Here is a 19,555-nt window from a genome sequence, read left to right as displayed (position 1 = left end):
GGAGTCAGAAGGTAGGAAGAAAAGGAAGGAGTCAGAATGTAGGAAGAAAAGGAAGGAGGCAGAAGGTAGGAAGAAAAGGAAGGAGGCAGAAGGTAGGAAGAAAAGGAAGGAGTCAGAAGGTAGGAAGCAAAGGAAGGGGTCAGGAGGCAGGAAGCAAAGGAAGGGGTCAGGAGGCAACGGAAGGAGTCAGAAGGTAGGAAGAAAAGGAAGGGGTCAGGAGGCAGGAAGCAAAGGAAGGAGTCAGAAGGTAGGAAGAAAAGTAGGAGTCAGGAGGCAGGAAGCAAAGGAAGGAGGCAGGAGGCAGGGGATCAATGGAAGCAGTCAGGAGACATGTTCAATGTGTGGCGATTGGCGCCACTGAGGGGATGGGAGGTGAAGTCCATATCAGAAGACCTGAAGGCGTGTCCCAGATGAGGGGGCGTTTAGGAACCAAGCATCTCTACCAGCTGCCTGGCAGAAGCCCCGCCCCCTTCCTGCTCCGCATTACAATAGATGAAAGAGTGAGTCCTGCTGGGTGGCACCGGCTCCAGGTGACCACGGCAACCTGCCCAGGAACCAGCTCTCGTTGTGTATGGTCCCATTTAAATGGTTGGGGGGGGGTTAATCTTTGCCTGAACACAATGGAGCTGAGTGGAAGGTTGCACCACACTGACGCTAACGAGCAAGTTGAGCTCAAGACCAGAAATAAAGCGACGGCTCGGGTTTCGTATCTGAGCTAAAGCTGGGCCTGTGTTTCATAGTGACAACTGCTCAACACAACCTGCAGCTCTGAGAGAAGCAAGATACGTCATCCTGAACACAACAACACCTGAACATGGCACAATAGCACCTAAACGCAACACAACACCTGAACACAACACCACAAAATCTAAACACATGGACACATGAACACAACACAACAACACATAAAAACAGCGACACCTGAATACAACACGACACCAAATGTTGGTGAGTGTAACCAGGTCTCTGTCTGCCTACGATGGAGCTACATCTACACACAGGTTGACTGTGTGTAGATGTAGGTGTGTGTGTGTGTGTGTGTGTGTGTGTGTGTGTGTGTGTGTGTGTGTGCGTGTGTGTGTGTGTGTGTGTATTTACAGCCACTGTTTGACCGAGTCCTTTCACCAACAAGAAAAACCTTCTTCAGCTCTGATTTATGCCGATGGTTGGAAACAAAGAGGTTCAACAGTTCAGTAGAAACTCTGTGGGCCAGATCCGTCTCATCCACTCCCTGCTGTTGGTTTGGGAGTCTTTTTTTTTTTTGAGCACTGATGATGAGCTGCACACATTTGCTGCTCTACATCACAAAGAATCTAAATCACCTGGAGACGACTGGGGCAAGCAGTAAAATAAGCTTCATTTCTCTAAATTGAGCACGCCAGAGGTCAGAGGTCACAGCGGACATCCCCAACAACACATCTTAACCCATCTATTTAAACCTGGACTCATGTCCTTCATTTAGTTTAATCCAATGCCTTCAACTTTGTGGAACCGGGGCTGAACTGGGTTTGTCCCTGTTGGACTTGTTCCTTTCTAAAGCCCCTCACGCGCCCCCTCACTCTCCTTCACTGGCCCTTCGCCCCCTTAAGCATCACAGAAGTTGCAATTACAGCCGATTTCCAGCTCCCAGTGGAACTAATGTGATAAAATCTAAAAAAAACTAGATGAACAAAGAGACAGAGATGTAGCCGGGGGCACTGACGATGGAGGGTGGAGGGTGGAGCAACAAGTGCCTTTCTTGAGGTTCTGGGGGCTAATGGGATTTTCCAAGGAGCTTTGCCAGATCTCCTGTCTGCCCATTGAAGATCAGCCTCTTGGCTGCCAGGCGGCACACTTCAGACCCCCATCAGCCTCCTGTCATGCTCCTCCTGTCTGTGCAGGAGGAAGTAGACGACCCAGTAGACAGTGAGATCCTCAGGTGAGCTGGTCAGAGTGGGACTGAAGGGTCCAGTCTGCTTTATTAGCTGACAGGCGCAGTACATGTTCTGTTCTGATGGGCTGCAGGTCCAGCATATAAGCAGGGAGGGAGGTAAACCAACACCTCTGCAGGTCAAAGAGCAGGACTGCTGCCAGTTGTTGAGTTGACCTCTGACCTCTGAAGGAGGCATGGATGGGGGTTCACATACAGATGGAATATCCAGCTTCTGGTTTGGAGGTTTGCTCCAAGGCACTTGAGCAGAAGCAACAAGTTCAACTGAAAAGTAAAGGTCTAATCACAGACATACAACCACTTACTGCATGTCAGTAGAGAGTTCTGACTCATCTGTCCATCATCAGAATATTTATATTACATTAATATTTGGCAACACTGGCTTTCACTGGACAGGAACTGCTGTGCGTTAGTGGAGTGGACTGCTCACGACAACATCAGGCTCTGATGATGAGCAGCAGTTAACCCTGTCACAGCCTTCATGTGCCTTAACCCCTGACCTCTGACCTGCAGCGGGACATGCTCAGGAGGAAGTGACCAGCAGCTCCTTGAGGTGGTGGTGGAGTGAGGCTGCTCCACATTTATACCTCCTCTGTGTTTTTAGATGTCTCACCACACTCACCACCCCGACCTCCAGGCCACCACAGAAGAAGAATGGGCTCAGTGTAGATGCTGTTATGTGTGATGTGAGAGAACCTGCAGCCCTTGGTCTCATCCCAGACCTACGTGGATTCCATGTGATACCAGATCAAATGGGAAGAGAGTGGTGGGAAGGGAGGGGTCAGGTGGAGGGTCTGGGCTGAGACCAGTCGGATTCAGCAGAACAGGAGATGATATTTGACTGTCACAAACACAGGAAGGCGTCAGCATGTGGAGACGCTGCAGGAAGCAGCAGGTGCTGCAGCGTTTTATCTAGAATCAATAAGATAAAGTAACTGTGTGTTTATTCAGTCTGGCAACGAGGCCTCATCCATCGTCCTCTGATGGATCTCAGCTATGAGTGCACCTGGACAGGTCAGGCCTCATCACTACAGAACTCCACACAGGAGGCCAGAGCTGGGCTCCATTTGTCTCACCTCCTCAGTTTAAAACGGGAGACTGATCCGTAGAAGCAGCACAGAGTCCAACCAGCTCCTCCATTACTTCACGTCTTGTCTTCTCATCCTCATTCTCTGCTGCTGCTGCTGCTTGTGTTTTAAACAGTGAGAAAACACAAGAGTGTCTTGATTTGATGATGTTAATAATACATTTAAAACTGAAACGTTTGTCATCAGCTAAACTCACAACATGTGGTTGTCAAGAGGATGCAACAAGTTACAATCATAAAAAGTTTTATCAGTTCGATTTACTGATGAAGTGATTATTCTGGGATTTCAAGTAAAGCTGGTGGCGCTTGTGTTGTTCGTTCACGTTGTCGTGGTAACTGACTGTGCTTTGTGGGTGGATGGGGGCGGTTGTTTAGGGATCAGGATTTGGGATTTAGGATGAGTGGTCCCCTCCAGACCTGTGTGAGGATTACTCCGTTGTTGAGTCACGTGCGCTGTGACAGCGTGCACGAGAGCTGCACGCACACTTTGTCTTTCAACGCAGACGGTGGCACCAGAATTCTTTCAGATGTCCTTCACAAATGATCTGTACCTGCAGGAGCCACACTGCTCCTTAGCATCTTCACAGTCTGTGTTTCTGTTTGGTGACTGTAGACAAATAAGCATCAGTGGAGGATTTTTCACTTTTTACTATTGTTACAGCATAAAATCATTATTCACATTTTAATTCAGTAAAATGTTTTTTTTCTAGTCTAAGCACTAAACAGAACAGAACAACTGCAAACAACGGAAATGAAATTGGTTTTTAATTTTAATTTCATATAAATAAATGACTCAACTATGTTTGTCAGTGAGTCGGTTCATAAATAAACTTCATGAGCAGTGCTTTCATCAAACGGTTTATTTAGCGTCACAGCACATTGGTTCGTAGTTGGTGTAACTGCGTCCAAGTGAGGCTGCTCCTTTCTAACACATTTCATCACAGTGAAACGCTGTTAGTGCATGAGTGCACATGCGCCGGCATTCAGCGCAGCAGACACACACACACACACACACACGCACACACACACACACACACACACACACACACACACACACACACACACACACACACACACACACACACACACACACACACACACACACACACACACACACACACACACACACACTCATGCTCGCTTTGTGGAGATGGGATCTGATTTCAAACCTCTCAGCGTTTTCTGGACTTGCTGCTCTCGTGTTGTGCAAAGCTGTTAGTGTGAAAGGAGCCAAAGAAAACAGCGTAAAGCAGTGAAAAAGCCATTAAAAGAATATTTTCGCTGCTTGGCTTTGTGCGGCCTCTCCTCCACCTCGCTGCAGCACCAAGCACACAAACAAATGCAAATGGTTCCCAAAACTTTACACAGGCAGAGAGAGGGACCCCCGTTTGAGAGAGGGGCTGAATGGGCTCTAAAGGAGAGCCTAATTAATCTAAGTACAGCACCAATAGGCCCACTTGGAATTTTTTCACCCCTTTATCTGAATGGGACGACAGAGGAGGGGGAGGCCCGGGAGGGGGAGGTTAGAGGGAGAAAATAAAGAAAAAGGGAAAGAAAGGCACAGAAAGAATAGAGAGGGGATCAGGCCTCCACCTCTTCTATTCTGGGACTCGCCTCATTCAGAGCCTCCATGTTTAACAGCAGCCCCCCCCCCCTAGAATCAATCACTCTGATTTTACTCTGCTTACGTCTGCTTTTCCTTTGCTTCACTTCTGCAAAATGCAAGAGAAAACGTAATTTTCACATTTTGCACCAGAAGCTTCTTAGAGAAGAGGAAATACAGCGAGTGCGTTGGGCTGCGGCTGTCGCTGCTGTTGTCAGGTGCAGAACAATGGCAGCAGAAGGCTGCAGATGAATGCTCCGAGTAAATCAGTAATGGAGCTAAAGGGCATACGCCTGTGGGGAATTTGCTGGCTTATAAAGGAGCTTTAAGAGGGGCCTTCATTCATATGGGCCCAAAGAGATTTGAATTGCCCCCTTCACAATCACTTGAAAGGATGAGCTCAGGGTGTTCCGAAACAAAGTGGAAATCACTCTGCCTTTCAGCGCTTCTAATAAGCTTTTAACTATTTTACATTATGGCGCTCCCCTCGTCCTCGCCCTCCTCGCCACCATTGTGGTCCAGCCGCCGAGCCAGGGCCAACTTAAATGTCTGATTTATACTTTTCTTCATGGTAAATTTGAAGGTTTTCTCCATCAGCTAAAAGAAAAATCCCTCTGAAAGCTTTATTATTATACAGGTCAGGAGGAGAAGGAGCTCATTATTCAGTCTGCGCCCGGGACGAACCCGGCCCGCCACGCTCCCACAGGACCGGGACACGTTGCCGGCGTCTGCAGCGAGGGTCTTGATGTGACAGGCTCCTGACCGGTTCTGCTCTGCAGCTGCACATTTACAAATGCATTTTCTTCTCTTTGCCTCATCTGGGTGAAACCTGTTTGTGCACTTGCATGTACATTGTGACGCTGTGGCCCTGGTTGTCATGGAAACCATCTTACTGCTCTGGAAATTGCTTCAGTCATTTGGAGCGGTGAAGGTCAGAGGTTCAACTGGGACTCAACAGTCAGGCTGAACCCTAAAACTGTGGCAGCAGGAGAGGAGGTGGGAGCGGGGCACAGCTCCGGCGCCCTCTGGATGACTCCGGGCTGCAGCGAGCCATGTGGACATTAAGAATTTCATGGTAATTGTGGAAGACAAGTGGGGGGGCTGAACTCTGCAGCCCTGATTAAGACCTCATAACCACCACCAACACACAAATGCAGGCACACGATCGAGTTGTTTATTCAGTGATGCATGAATAAGCTGGTCGGTACCTGAGATCATCATTCGAAATGAAGCTGTTCTTAACATGTAAAAGCACACTGACAGCAACACTGAGACAGAACCAGAATCAGGGTCAGACATGCACCGTCCAGTTTCGGAATAATTAGAATTAAGTGACATTTTCATCTAAAGTTGTTTGAGGAGGACAGTCGTGGTTCTGGTTCTGGTTGCCTGGTTCTCGTATCTGGTACGCAGAGGTTCCTCCGCCTCCGGACCTGGAAGCTGCTGCAGATGAAGGGACATAACCAAGAGACGCTTTGCACTGATGAATGAACCAATTAGTGGCTAACAGAGGTCTGCTGAGGGTGAACGGGAGGAAACTCTACCTGCCTCCGGGGGGAGGTTGCAGGTGCAATCACTGGCACGAGGAGGGGGGGAGTCAGAGGTTATCATGCTGAGCACAGAGAGCAGAGGGCAGAGACTCCATCTGTTTACCTGAGCAGCAGCAGCAGCAGCAGCAGCAGCAGCAGCAGCAGCAGCAGCAGCAGCAGCAGCAGCAGCTCGGAGGCTCGGTTTCCTGATCTCTATCTGGAGCAGTCCTCATCCATGACCCGAGGACGTGGCTGCAGATGTGCAGCACCAGCTTGTTCTGGTTCGGGGTTGTTTCTGGCCTCAGTAGGTAAACGTTGGCTGCAGTCATGTACATCCAGATGATTTGCTTACACACTTATAAAAACATAATCTGGATGCAGATACTATATGTGTTCATCCCTTTATGAATCTTTCATTCTTTCATATGATTTAACGACTTCAGATCTGAAGGTTTTTCCTTCTCTGTCCAATAGAACATATCTTCATGTTTGACTAAGTCTGGGCTCCTCTGCTGTGACCAGCTAATCCTACAACATATCAGTGAATGGTTCAAATCTGATCTAAGTTAAGAACTCCCATTTCTTCATTCTCACAAAAGTTAGTTTTGGAGTTCTGCAGGGTTCTGTTCAGTCTGTACCGTCTCCTCTAGGTGATATTATTAGAAACACTCAAACTTCAGACTTCTTGGACGTGTCATTGCTTCAGATGGAGCTTCTTAAAATCTATTATCTTATAATATATTATATATGTATGTTAAGTCTTGTACTTCATATATTACAGAAAACTCTGGAAACTCCCATCTGAGGAATATCACCAAAATCAGGAGCCTCCTTTGTCAGAGTGTTTCTGAAACATGAATCTGTGAGTGAGTGTGTGTGTGTGTGTGTGTGTGTGTGTGTGTGTGTGTGTGTGTGTGTGTGTGTGTGTGTGGTGTGTGTGTGTGTGTGTGTGTCCTGCTGCTTGGCTGCTCTTTTGATTGACACTTTCCTGTGCCTCTGTTCTGCCTTTGTGAGCTCTTATAAGGGAACTAGTTGCCCCCTGACTTGCCCCGGGGCAACGTGTGTGTGTGTGTCGGAGGCGATAGAGTGTAGCAGCCTCCACTCACAGATCATTAGTTCTCTCTTCGCTCTGCTCTAAAAGTGCTTCATCGGCCACTTCTACCTGTCGACCCTCTCACCCCTGACCTCGGTAGTGAAGAGCAAGTCTCTCTTCTGCAGCCTCTTGACGCTCGGCTCTGGTCCTGGACCATAAGGTAGCACCGGATCAGTTATGAACTACTACCAAAATAAAAGCCTCCTGCTTCACACAAAAGCAGCACAGTGTGTGTATGTGCACGTTGTGGGAGGTCGGCTGTGAGCCTCAGGCCAGTCTCTTCTTCTCCTCCAGTCTTGTCCATCCTTCCTGCCCACACTCATCAAAGCTCCCAGATGAGATTCCAACAAACAAACCCTTTCATTTGTTTGCATGTTGATTCTGTGCGTTGAATCAAACAGGCTGAGCCGTGGGTCAGACGAAACTCGGCTCAAACTGAAGAAATTAAATTTTGCATGAGAAGATTTACTGTTGATTACTGTTTAGAAATGCTGCAGGTTTGTCCCATCTACTAGTTTATGCAGGTTTGTTAAAGAACATGTCTCATTAATGAAAATCAAAAAGAACCAGTTTGGACAAAGAAGGCCAATGGTGAACAGAAACTAGAGCTTCTGGCCAGCAGGTGTGTTTTTATCATAAGCCTCAAACTCTGAATATCTTTGTATCCATCATTAAATCTCTGTAATTAATTACTGTGTCGGTGACCTTTGACCTGCAGACTCACATGATGATTCTGAGCGTGGGTTCGTGGTGCTGTCGTGTGCTCAGCTGCAGTGAAGCGTATGTTCACGTAGGTGCCCACTTCCTGGCAGAGAGGGTGGAGCAGCCTCAGGGTGGAAATGCTGAATGGATGAAGTCAGGAGAAACCAAGTGAAGTCGTTTCTCCGGCCACACAGAGACAAAGGAAGCTCCTTCCTTCTCCTGGTGTGTGCAGCTGATGAAGCATCAGACACCTTCACTCGTCCCTGGGCCTCTAACGCGATCGTTCGCGCACATCGACCACTTCCATTCAGGTGTGTCCGCCCTGATAATCAGTCCTGGTTGTTATTGGACAGGTCCTAAACAAGGCTTCGCTCCAGTCTGGGTAATGGCATTGCTGATTTTGACAGACCAGAGGCATGATGCTTCCACCAGCTGATCCAGCTGGAACTGACTGGACGGCCCCGGTCTAAAAGCAGCGTTAAAGGAGGCTTCAACGTCAATGACCTGAATGGATCAGGTGAGGAGGAGAAGGAGAGGGAGTCATCTTCAAGAGAACAAGGCCACAAGGCTTTTGACTGTTTGAGAGGAGGAGAAATGAAGAGGAAGAGGAGGAGGAGGAGGACACTGTAGAGAGCCACAGTCTGACACAAAGAACATAAAGTGGGTTAACAAATTGAGAACAATGTCCAGGAATTTACAATGAGCTGAATAGGAGCGTGTTGCAGAGGAGCAGGCGCTCATTAACCCTTAGAACACCGTCAGTGAGCTACAGAAGCTCCCTGCTGTCGAGGAGCGGGGGGTGGAAGCCGCTCCTCCTGCAGGGTAATGACTTGTTGATAAAATAGAAGCTTAACTTGAGTCTAACTGGTTCTTTGAGTATCAGGCTCAGTTTGACAGACAGTTGCTGTGGGGGATGAGTCTGGCCTCAGGTAAACAGGTAAATAAATACAACACATGTCCAACCACTGCTCGTTACCTCACAAAGACCAGGAGGCGTCATCACCTGTGGTTGTGCTGCACCTGCATGATGCAGCCACAGTCTGGCCTGCACCTGACTCCGCCCCCTACAACCATCTGTCTGAGCTGGTGTGGCGGGAGTGTCTGCCCAGGCTGACCTGGGGTCAGATGCTCTGAACCGGGAGGCAGGCGCTGACACCAAACAAGGAGCAAAGAGCAGGAGGTCAATCAGCAGAAAGCAACTCAAGGCTAAATCTGATCAACAAAGATCTGACCGTGGAACTCCAATGTGTTCATAATTAAATATGTTACTAGTATATGAAATAAATAAGCATATGAATAGACAAATATGTAAACTGACCATAAAAGTATGAAATAATTAATATGATATGAAAACATAACTTTCATGGATCCAGTCTCTTAGCCAGGGTTTCTCACTTCCTGTTTTATTTTGTTAGTTCCTGTATTCATCCTGCCAGTTAACATTCATTGTAACTTAACAACCAGTCACAGCAGCAGCAGCCAATCAGTCATTATCCTTGTATTCAAGCACCAGTAGTCACCGAGCCAAGTTGCCAGGTCTTCTGGTCTTGTCACTGCGTCAGTAGCGTGCCAGCACTAGTACAAGTCCTTGGTACCTCTGCCTGGATACTGGGTTTACTGTTTCTGACTAAGTTTAATAGCCCGTCTGTCTACATTAAAGCTCATTTCTAACTCAAGTCCTATCTGTGCGCTGTGCATTTGGGTTCAACCCTCAGGTCCTTTTGTGTGACACTTATTATCTTGAAATTAGTTTAATTCTCTTTAAGAATCTGCACATTGTCATAAAATTCTATTTCATATTGACTATTTTCAAAATACCAATTGTAACATCTGTCTTTTCTTATTTAAAACTAGAAGTTTTTATTTCAAAAGTTAATTTTTCCAAAGTTGGCTTTTAATACATGTACCCTTTTCCCCAGAAGTCGTTTCTCCGGCCACACAAGGAATAAGAATAAGAATGAGAAAGCCTTTATTAGTCCCACAGCAGAGAAACTGCACATTGCAAGAGCAAGAGAACAAGAAAAAGAGAAAAGAAACCAGACAAACACACATCCATAAGAGACAAAGGAATCTTCTTCCTCCTCCTTGTGTGTGCAGCTGACGAAGCGCTGGAGACCTTCACACACATCATCCACTTCCTTTCAGTGGTGTCCTCCCTGATACAGTTTTTTCCTATTGCTTACATTAAAAACGAATGCTTAGACCAAAGCCTCAATACTTCTTTGTCTCAATTCTGTTAACACACTTATTGCAAAACACTACACACATTGTTATACATTAGACCCGTTTTTATTGAGAAAAAAAGCAATCTTCATCTGGCAAATGTAGTCACTCACACACACACCTGAAAACACCTGCACAAAAAACAGCACCAAACAATCTGATCCTCAGTGCTACAAATAGGCCCCAGGTCAGACAGAGGCCTATGCATACATGGAGGTAATGAGAGTCAAAGAGAGAGGAGGACACCACACACACACTGTTTCTTCTGCATCTGACCTGGTGTGACCCTGTGTTTGAAAACTATTGTTTGATTGCTGCAGAAATGTCACGTCTGAGTTTTACAGAATTCTGAGCAAATTAGAATTATAAATGGAAACACAAGACTGGAGTGTTTTATATAAAGTTCATCAGTGTGTTGCTGGTGATGTGAAAGGATGATTCAAATAGAGCTTGTGTGTAAGGTTTTGTTGCAACAATTTGATTTTTTTCAGTGAAATCAGTGTTCTGTATTTTGCTGTCCACTGTGTTATACCTAATTGGATGTGTTAATTTATTTGATTGCAAGTTGTGTTGTTTAAAAGATCCTGTGTTCTTTGTGGATCAGGCCACATGGCCTCATCCACATCACAGGTGATGTCCTTGTGGGCTAGGCATCTGGGAAAATATTGCCTTGTGTGCCGAATCCATCCTTGGATTGACCCCACCTTAGTGTCTCCGCATGCCACGTCCATTGCTTGCAAGAGCAGGAGGAGTCTGTTGTTCTTAAAGTCCATAAAATCATCACTTTCGAGATTTAAGAAGATCATCACTGCTGAGAGTTAAGAAGACAAGGGTATGGAATAATATAGCACCTAACAACACTTACTGTGTCACAGGTTGGTCTGGGGAGCTGAATCCCACCCATGAGCAACAGGTATGTAAGGTGATGTTGGGACCAAACATTTTCAGTCTGTCTTGTCTTCTGTCATTTTTCTGTGGAATAAATGCTTTGTTGACCCTGGATTTTACTGCTCTGGAGTTACCATTATCATTTGGCATCCTGATGCTGAAACGTACTTATGGGAATTATGCAGCCTGCACAGCTGCACGTAGTGCATGGGACCTAGTGGGGCATGGTGACGCAGGACCCCTTGGACATTAATTGCAGCACACAAGGTGTATTTCCCCCACGCTGGCCAGGGACATTTACAAGAGCCAGGGTGAATGTGGGCGGCCAACTGCCTTGACTGGTTGGGGTGAGGGGATAGAGAAACAGAAAAACACAGCAACAACAAGAAGCAACAACAGAGCACAGGCAGGATGGTTGGACCAGGGACTGGACGCAGGCAGGATGATTGGACCAGGGTGTGATCTCTCTTTCTAAGTCCCATCAGAACTCTGGCTGCAGCATTTTGAATTAGCTGTAGGCTTTTTAAGGAGCTGTTAGGACATCCTATGAGTAAACAGTTACAGTAGTCCAGCCTAGAGGTAACAAATGCATGAATCAGTTTCTCTGCATCGCTCTGAGAGAGGATGCTTCTGATTTTAACTATATTTCTAAGGTGGAAGTAGGAGGATTTGATGTCTTTTAAACAACTTTGAATTTTGACTCGTTGATCTGTTTTATTTGGTTCCAAAGACATATATAGCTGAGTATCATCTGTATAACAATGAAAATTTACAGAATGCTTCCTAATATTCTTACCTAGAGGAGACATGTATAGACTTAACATAATTGGACCAAACACAGAACCCTGTGCTATTCCAAAGCTAATACTTGTGCATGTGGAGAAGTTGTTGTTAACATGAACAAACTGCAATCTGTTCAACAAATAGGATTTAAACCATCCCAGTGCTGTTACTTTAATTTCCGATTCTATGTTCTAGTCTCAGTAATAGAATAGTATGGTCAATTGTATCAAAAGCAGCACTAAGATCTAACAGGACAAGGACAGAGACCAGACCATTCGAATCTAAGAGAAGATCATTAGTGAATCTAACCAGAGCTGTTTCTGTGCTATGATGTTTTCTAAATCCTGACTGAAAATCTTCGTACAGGTTATTCCTACTCAGGTGGTCAGATAATTGTTTAGCCACAAATTTTTCAAGAATCTTAGACATAAAGAGTAAATTTAAAATAATAATAATAATAATAATAATAATAATAATAATAATAATAATAATAATAATAATAATAATAATAATAAAGCCACAGCCAATGTAAAAGCCTGTGGTACATAGCCTATTAAGAAAGATTGGCTGATTTGACTTATTATGGACGAGCTGATTAAAGGTAGAACTTCTTTGAGTAATTTGGTTGGGATTGGGTCTAAAAGACAGGTGGACGACTTGGAAGAGTTAATTATTGAAGCTAACTCCATATGAGTTATGGGGGAAAAGCTCTGTAAGTAAGACAGCGCTCTTGGTAAATTTATTAAAGTTGTTGGATCTAGATAGTGATTTCTGTCATTTGGAGGATGGATGTTGATGAATGTCTTTAATAGTGATAATTTCTTTTTAGCAAAGTACTTCATGAAGTCATTGCTGCTGAGATTTAAGGGGATAGCAGACTCAACACAGCTATGACTCTTTGTCAGCCTGGCTACAGTGCTGAAAAGAAACCTGGGGTTGTTTTTGTTTTCCTCAATTAAGGATGAATAATAGTTTTCCTAGCAGCACAAATTGCTTTTTTATATATTATTAAACTGTCCTTCTATGCTAAGCAATTTACAATTATTTTGTTGGAATGCCACTGTCTTTCTAGTTTTCTGGTCCTGTGCTTTAGGCTGCGGATCTCTGAGTTATACCACGGAGCTAACCTCCTCTGATTCACTGCCTCCTTCTTCAGCCTTCTTCTCCAGCTGCTGCAAGGTCAATTATGGTAAATTGAAAAGTTAATAAGAAATGGTCAGATAACAGAGGGTTTTGGGGAAGAACTTTGAAATGATCAATTTCAACCCCATATGTCAGGACAAGATCGAGGGTACTGACTTGTACTAAACCTTGACTTTACCACCTACTCTGTGTGTTCGCACTGTGCATGTGGGTCCGATCTCTGCCTAAGCCTGACATAGTGTTAAGGTATGTGCACATACTCATACAAACATATACATATATCTTATACATATATCATATACATACACATATGCATTGTTATACATATCTAATACTACTTAATAATAGCCATGACATCCATATTCACACATTATTGATATTGGTAGTGATTAGTACCAGTAATACTTACAGTTGGGTTTGGAAAGCCTGTTTATCAGCTCAGGTGTAGAGTGTCCCACTACAAGGTTAGTAAAGCTGTAGCTTAACATTGTTCACCCAAAGGCTGAGGCAGACGTTGGTGCATGAACAATGCCACTTGTGAAAGCCAGGGTGATGGAGGAGCTCGGCCGCTACGCCCATCCAACAAGCAGAGGAAATAATCCCAGCAGCCAGGGAGCCCACACACCTTCAGTTCAGGAGGGCAGGTGTTTTGACCCAAGCCGCCCACACAGAGCCCCCCACAGACTGCAGCAGCCACAGAGACAAGGAGAAGACATATTTTGAAATTGTGACTGTGGCTACAAGCTTTCGTCCTCAAACATAAAATTAACTCCACATGTTCAGGGAAGCCTTGGAATTCATAAAATGAATTTTTTTTGTAATAACTGTTATGGTTTTGCTGGAATAAGCCTATTTATCAAGGGTGAAACTCTGCTTTTACAGAGCAGAGGGAGCCTGATTTTCCCGCCTTTCGTCTCCATGGCAACGGCGCAGCTGCAGATTTGTCTGACAGCTCAAACTCCTGATGCTCAGTGTAGACAGCAGTTCCATGCTTATTACTGATTAGTCAACCACAGTATTGGATTGTGTAGTAATTAAGCACACACCTTATCTAAATCCTTTGAAAATAAAAGCACCAAGCTAAATAATTAGCTTTAATAGCAATATTTCCGCTTTTGGCTGAGTAATTATGACTATTTAAAGATAGATTAACAGTTTAGAAATTACCCACACATGCTTCGCCTACGTCTTTTCAAAACAAAAGCACCAATGCAATTTATTAGCTTTAACTACACTATTTTTGCCTTTGAATGGCTAATTATGACTATTCAAAGACTAACTGACAGTTATGTAATTACCCCCACACTTTTCCACTAAACCCTTAAAAAAAATCACCAATGCAATTTATTTGCTTTAAGTTTCTGGTTCTGGCTCAATAATTACAAATTGTTAATGAAACTATTTTACAGTTCAGTAAATAACCAATTCTGACTGGTTAATTGTGACTACCTATTAAACTATTACACAGTTAAGCAATTAACTAGAAATACTTCATCAAATCCTTTCAATTTAAAAAGATAGCTTTTTCAGGATTGTCAACAAAGCACCTTGGTCAAGTTTTTAATCTTTAACATCTTTTTACCTCTGTCAACTTTTAAATCATTGTCATCTTTTTAATCTTGTCATCATTTCAGCTTGGTCATCTTTTTAATCACTGTCATCGTTTTAATCTTTGTCAACGTTTTGCCGTTTTCATCGTTTTGTCACAGTCAACTTTGTGACGTCAGCAGCCTAATCAGCGTTTGTCATCGTAGCGGCAGCAGATCAGCTCTCCCACGTAATTTTTCTAATTTTTTCCAGTTATTACTGGGCTTGAGGTTGAAGAAGGGCTCTGTTCCTACAAGATGTGATCCACTTGCTGCTTCGCCAAACGTAAGTACATGCTTGATACTTATTTGATGTATGTACTCCAGAGGTTTCTTTGGTTATAATCTATCTTCCCTCCTGTGTAAGGAATGCTAATGGCTGGAACTGAATGAATCCAAGCCTCTTCAGCATTTGTCCGGTTCGAATCGTGTAATATATGGTACTGAGGTCATTCATTCAGCTCACATCTTAGCTGCTAACGCCATGTTAGCCGCTAGCGGCTAGCGCTAGCCCGCCACATGACATTTAGTACAACTTGGGTTTGGCTGCAATAGTAAGTTGCGAGAGTCAGCTGTTTGTCTAATTACTACCGAGCCTTTTGTGTGTATGTCGTAGCCCAAGTAGACCTGTGAATTTGGGTTATGGCAAGTTCTATCTAAGTATAACATGTATGTTGTTGCTGTCTTCTCGTAAATGTTGCTTATCTAGTCAGCTAGCTGTAAATGTGACATTGAGGTTGCTTCTCAAACTGACACACCACTGCACGCTGTGGGCACACGGCTACCTTGTAGAGGAGTTGTTGTTCACCTCAAGAACAAAGGTATGTACATTTGACAGCAGTATGATCATTTGTTGGCCAATAGGCAGTTTTAGATTTTGGATTTCATATTTGAGTAGTTAAAGTATTCATAATCTGATCTATATTATTGTCTATATATTTACTCTGTATGCAGTTGATCAACTTATTTTGACATTTTAGTCTGTTTATGGGTAATTTGTAATTTGTAATTCTTGTGTTAAGGTGCAGATTATGTGGAAAACTTCAATAAAGTTCTGCTGGACCCAGGTCATTATATGGAGGACCTTGTGAACATCCCTGTCCCACCGGCCCTCTGAGCAGAATTTGAGCAGCCTGACAGAAAGGAGGTCATTAATGCCATGCCAAGATTTAACAAACCATCACTATAAAAGCTAGGTTAAAATGTGTTTGCTCCAAACACAATTACAACTGATCTAACTACCTCTATATATTGTTTACATTTGTGAAGGTTGTGAGATACATAGGGAAATACTGGACATTTCATTAATCTACTATTCTATTCTCTATACCTTCTAGAGTGGTGTCAAGGAAAACACCTGCATCCTCCATCTGTACAGCAGCTGCACTGCTTCCGATCAAAATGTCTTCTAAAACGCAATGAGCACAACAAAGATCCTCACATCTCCACAGCCAACTGCCCACGACTGTACCTGTTCCACTCCAGAAACTACATAACTATGAATACTATCCATTCATTCCGTGGCCTGCACATTAAACTGCAAAGGTAACTTATCCAGCATCATAGTGCTGTTGCATTGGTTGACAATAAAGTTGGCTTTGACTTTTTGTTTTTATGACGGAAAAAAGACAAATGTTTTATAATATTTTAAGTGCTATTCAGGTATTGCAACAAAAACAGTAATTTAGTTATTTCACAGGTGGTCTAAGTGTCAGCACCACGGAGATGTCGAACCTACATGCACGGCTTCAGACAGGTTTTAGGTTGAAAGGTAGCAGGCTTTATTCGATACAATCACGGTCAAGTTAGGCAGGGTCATAAAAGGGACGGCTCAGGGACAGTACAAATAAAGTGCAGGCAGGCTCAGCTCCAATACAGGCAAGATTGTCACCAGGTGAGCACGGCAGAGGTACAGACAAGGATCAGGCGATCTCAGGTCAAAAACAATCAGGAACGTTACAGACAAGAGCAGGCAGGAATCAGGAACAACAAGGATCAGGATCGATATAAGCGGTAAGCAAACACGGCAATGCTGGAAGGTGGTGAGTACACGCGACAATCTGGCAAATGGCTTGGGTGAGACTTGGAGCTTATATGCTGGAGAGTGATTACTAATTACAGACAGGTGTGCATGATGAGAACAGGGGATGACATGAAACAGCTGAGGAATGAACAGAACTGGAAGTCCTTCAAAATAAAACAGGAAACTGCTCAAACTGTGACAGTCCAACATAGGTGCTTTGTCCCTCAGGAAACACTGCCTTGATCCACAAGACAAGGGGTGCATTCCAGAAAACAGGGTTGATTAACCTTCTGCTAAACCCGGAATCCAGAGTTCCGGGTTTAGCAGAACCCAGAACCTGCTTACCCTGAGTCGGTTCCAAAATACCTGATAGGTTAATCTACCTCCTGTCGGTAACCCAGAGTTAACGCACGTGCAAGGGGTATATATAAAGACATTGTCAATGGATTGCCGAATTCACGAGTCATCATGGAAATCCGAAGCGACACTATAATGGCAGCGTATTTCAACGGCGGAGTTGGAGGTTTTAATGCAGAGAATGAAGAATTTAAGCCGATTATTAATAGAAAAAGCAACACAGCTGCATCGGCGAAGGAAAAAAAAAGAAAAATAAAGTAAATTGAGTTTATTTAATTACTGTTATGTTGTCGTCTTATCTTTTATTTTTACTTTTTCTCTTTTATTGTAAAGGGAAATTCAACATAACTTCCAAATCGTTTTGTACTATTAATTCCATGAGATTCTAATAATTTTACTTAATAGTAATATTCTTGTTTAAAAGGTGTAATCCTTCTGGAGCAAGAGGAACTCTGTCCCAAGTCAAAATGAAACACAAAATCCTACAAAATGGTAAGATTTGATTACACAATTACAGGATTTATATCTTGCTTCTACAATGTTGTAGTACTCTATTTCTTTATACTTTATTTCACATTGATCTTATGGGTTGCATTGTCTTGCAGTCACTGATGGATTGATTGTATTATTGGACCCTCCAGAAAACACACAGTCTGGAACATTGTGTGAAGCAATGTAAATAATATTCCAAGAGTCTCAAGAGTCTACCATCTCTGTGGTCTACTTGGTTCACTACTGGATCCTCTTGGTCATCTTCAGCAGGACAAGGAGGGTGGCTCGCTCGCTATTGTGGCAATGTTGTGAAGGACAACACAATCCACTATATTGTCACATGCCCTCTCTGGACTGACGTTGAGGCCACGTAGACACTGGAACCTCGCCTTCAGGATGCCTGTGGTCGTCTCCACCCTGGCCGTGTTCTGCTGTGGGCCCAGTTGAACCGTGTCTGTGGTCCAGGCTCAGGTTCAGGATAGGGTGTCATTAAATAGGGCAGACAAGGGCACCCTCTGTCCCACAGCAAGTAGCTATTGTAGTGTTCTGTAATGATTGAAATGTGTAAAACAATAAAAGAATACAGTAAAAACATGAACTTGTGTAAATTACAACATACCCTGTTGAAACATGTGACATAGTGATGATTCCCTGAAGATTCTGGAACCATGCACTGACCCTGATCATTTGGCTTCAACGTTAGTGATCAGATGTGTTGCATCAAATATTACCTATTTAATGGAAACAGTAATGCGTTTAATGGTCTTTAAACCAAAAGATTCTGAACAGGAAATAATAGTTACCTGCACATTGATACTGTGAAATGACTTCCTATTAACATAGTCTCCCCCATTGGCTGATGGAGCTTTAATAGGAATGTGGGTGCTATCGATGCACCCAATCACATTTGGAAACTCTGAAATGTAAAGTAATATAGTAAAACAGAAAGTGTGCGTGTGTGCAATAAAATAAAATATGTGCCATAGATTATCATAGAAAGGACAAACCTGCCACTTAAAAATGTTCTGATGCAAAAAACGAAGAGCTACTGTACGCACAGAATGCTTTCTGTAGTAAGTGCAGACCCGCGTTTGTTAAGTTTGAAATGAAATGTTTCAAATGGTTCGTTAAATACATTAACGCTCCCTCCGTCACATAACCCGCTTTCTGGAACACACCCCAGGGAAGATGGGATGACAACTTGGACTCTTCGCCCTAGAAGTCCCCCGCACCAGCTGACATAACGTCTCTAGGCTATATACCTGCAACGACTTGAGATACACACAGACAGTACTGTCAAATTTATAAAGAAAAAAACAATAACTACATTTCTATTAGTTATATATTAGCACTTGATATATCATACACATTAGTAAAAGCAAAAAAAAAACATGTTAGGTTAATATGTATTTAGAACCAAAGCTATGTTTGTAAACCAGATTTCCTAGGTACATTATGCAGTGATTAATCTGTAAATAGTATGAAATTCTGAGATACTGATTTATTCCATGCATGTTTAATTGTCTTCAGTTTATCTGATAAACTGTATATTAATCTCTTAAGACCCGAGCTCTAATTTGTTACTCTTTTTTTTCTCTTTGCTATTTGGGCTTATTGTAATCTGATAAGTATAAAAACTAAGCATCATCTTTTGAGATGATGTAGTTTAAGAGAAAAATTACAAAACAAACAAACAAAAATGGACAGTTGGTTTGAATTTCCAAAAAGACCTAACAAAGCCACTTTTGCATAATTAAATGTAAAACTCTTTATTTCCAGCCTGAACAGCAGTTTTTCCCTCCCTGACTGCTTTTGCAAGTATTATTATCTACAATAATAACATGTTTTCAACATCAGTGCAATAAACAAATGAAAACAGTTTTGCCTCATTTTGGCAGTAACAGCAATTGCAATTGATATTGCTGCAAATAGTTTTAGGAAAACATCATATGCCTACAACAAATCATTATACATTTAAAGCCTTTTGCATTAGAACTAGCAATGCCCTTCACACACCTATTTGTGAAAGGCTTTGTAACAGTTACGATCGGCTTGTACGCAAAAGCCAGATCCGTGAAGTGCATGAGCATGCGCACTGTCCACGTCTTAGTACGAG

At 43.4% G+C, this 19,555-nt stretch overlaps 2 long non-coding RNA genes across 2 annotated transcripts; one reads left to right on the top strand and one right to left on the bottom strand.

The window, feature by feature from the left end:
- Positions 1 to 9,900: 9,900 nt before the first annotated feature.
- Positions 9,901 to 14,006, bottom strand: LOC129604779 (uncharacterized). Its single transcript, XR_008695977.1, has 2 exons — positions 11,224 to 14,006; positions 9,901 to 11,139 (listed from the first exon to the last, which is right to left on the bottom strand). It is a non-coding gene; the product is annotated as an uncharacterized LOC129604779 (long non-coding RNA).
- A 444-nt stretch (positions 14,007 to 14,450) lies between these two features.
- Positions 14,451 to 18,140, top strand: LOC129604777 (uncharacterized). The gene is made up of 5 exons (XR_008695975.1): positions 14,451 to 15,388; positions 15,590 to 15,714; positions 15,905 to 16,112; positions 17,372 to 17,439; positions 17,553 to 18,140. It is a non-coding gene; the product is annotated as an uncharacterized LOC129604777 (long non-coding RNA).
- Positions 18,141 to 19,555: the final 1,415 nt, after the last annotated feature.

This window comes from Betta splendens, chromosome 10, assembly GCF_900634795.4.
Source record: "Betta splendens chromosome 10, fBetSpl5.4, whole genome shotgun sequence".
Lineage (NCBI taxonomy): Eukaryota > Metazoa > Chordata > Actinopteri > Anabantiformes > Osphronemidae > Betta > Betta splendens.
Note: the sequence above shows the minus strand (reverse complement) of the source record. Positions and strands in the feature narration are given on the sequence as shown.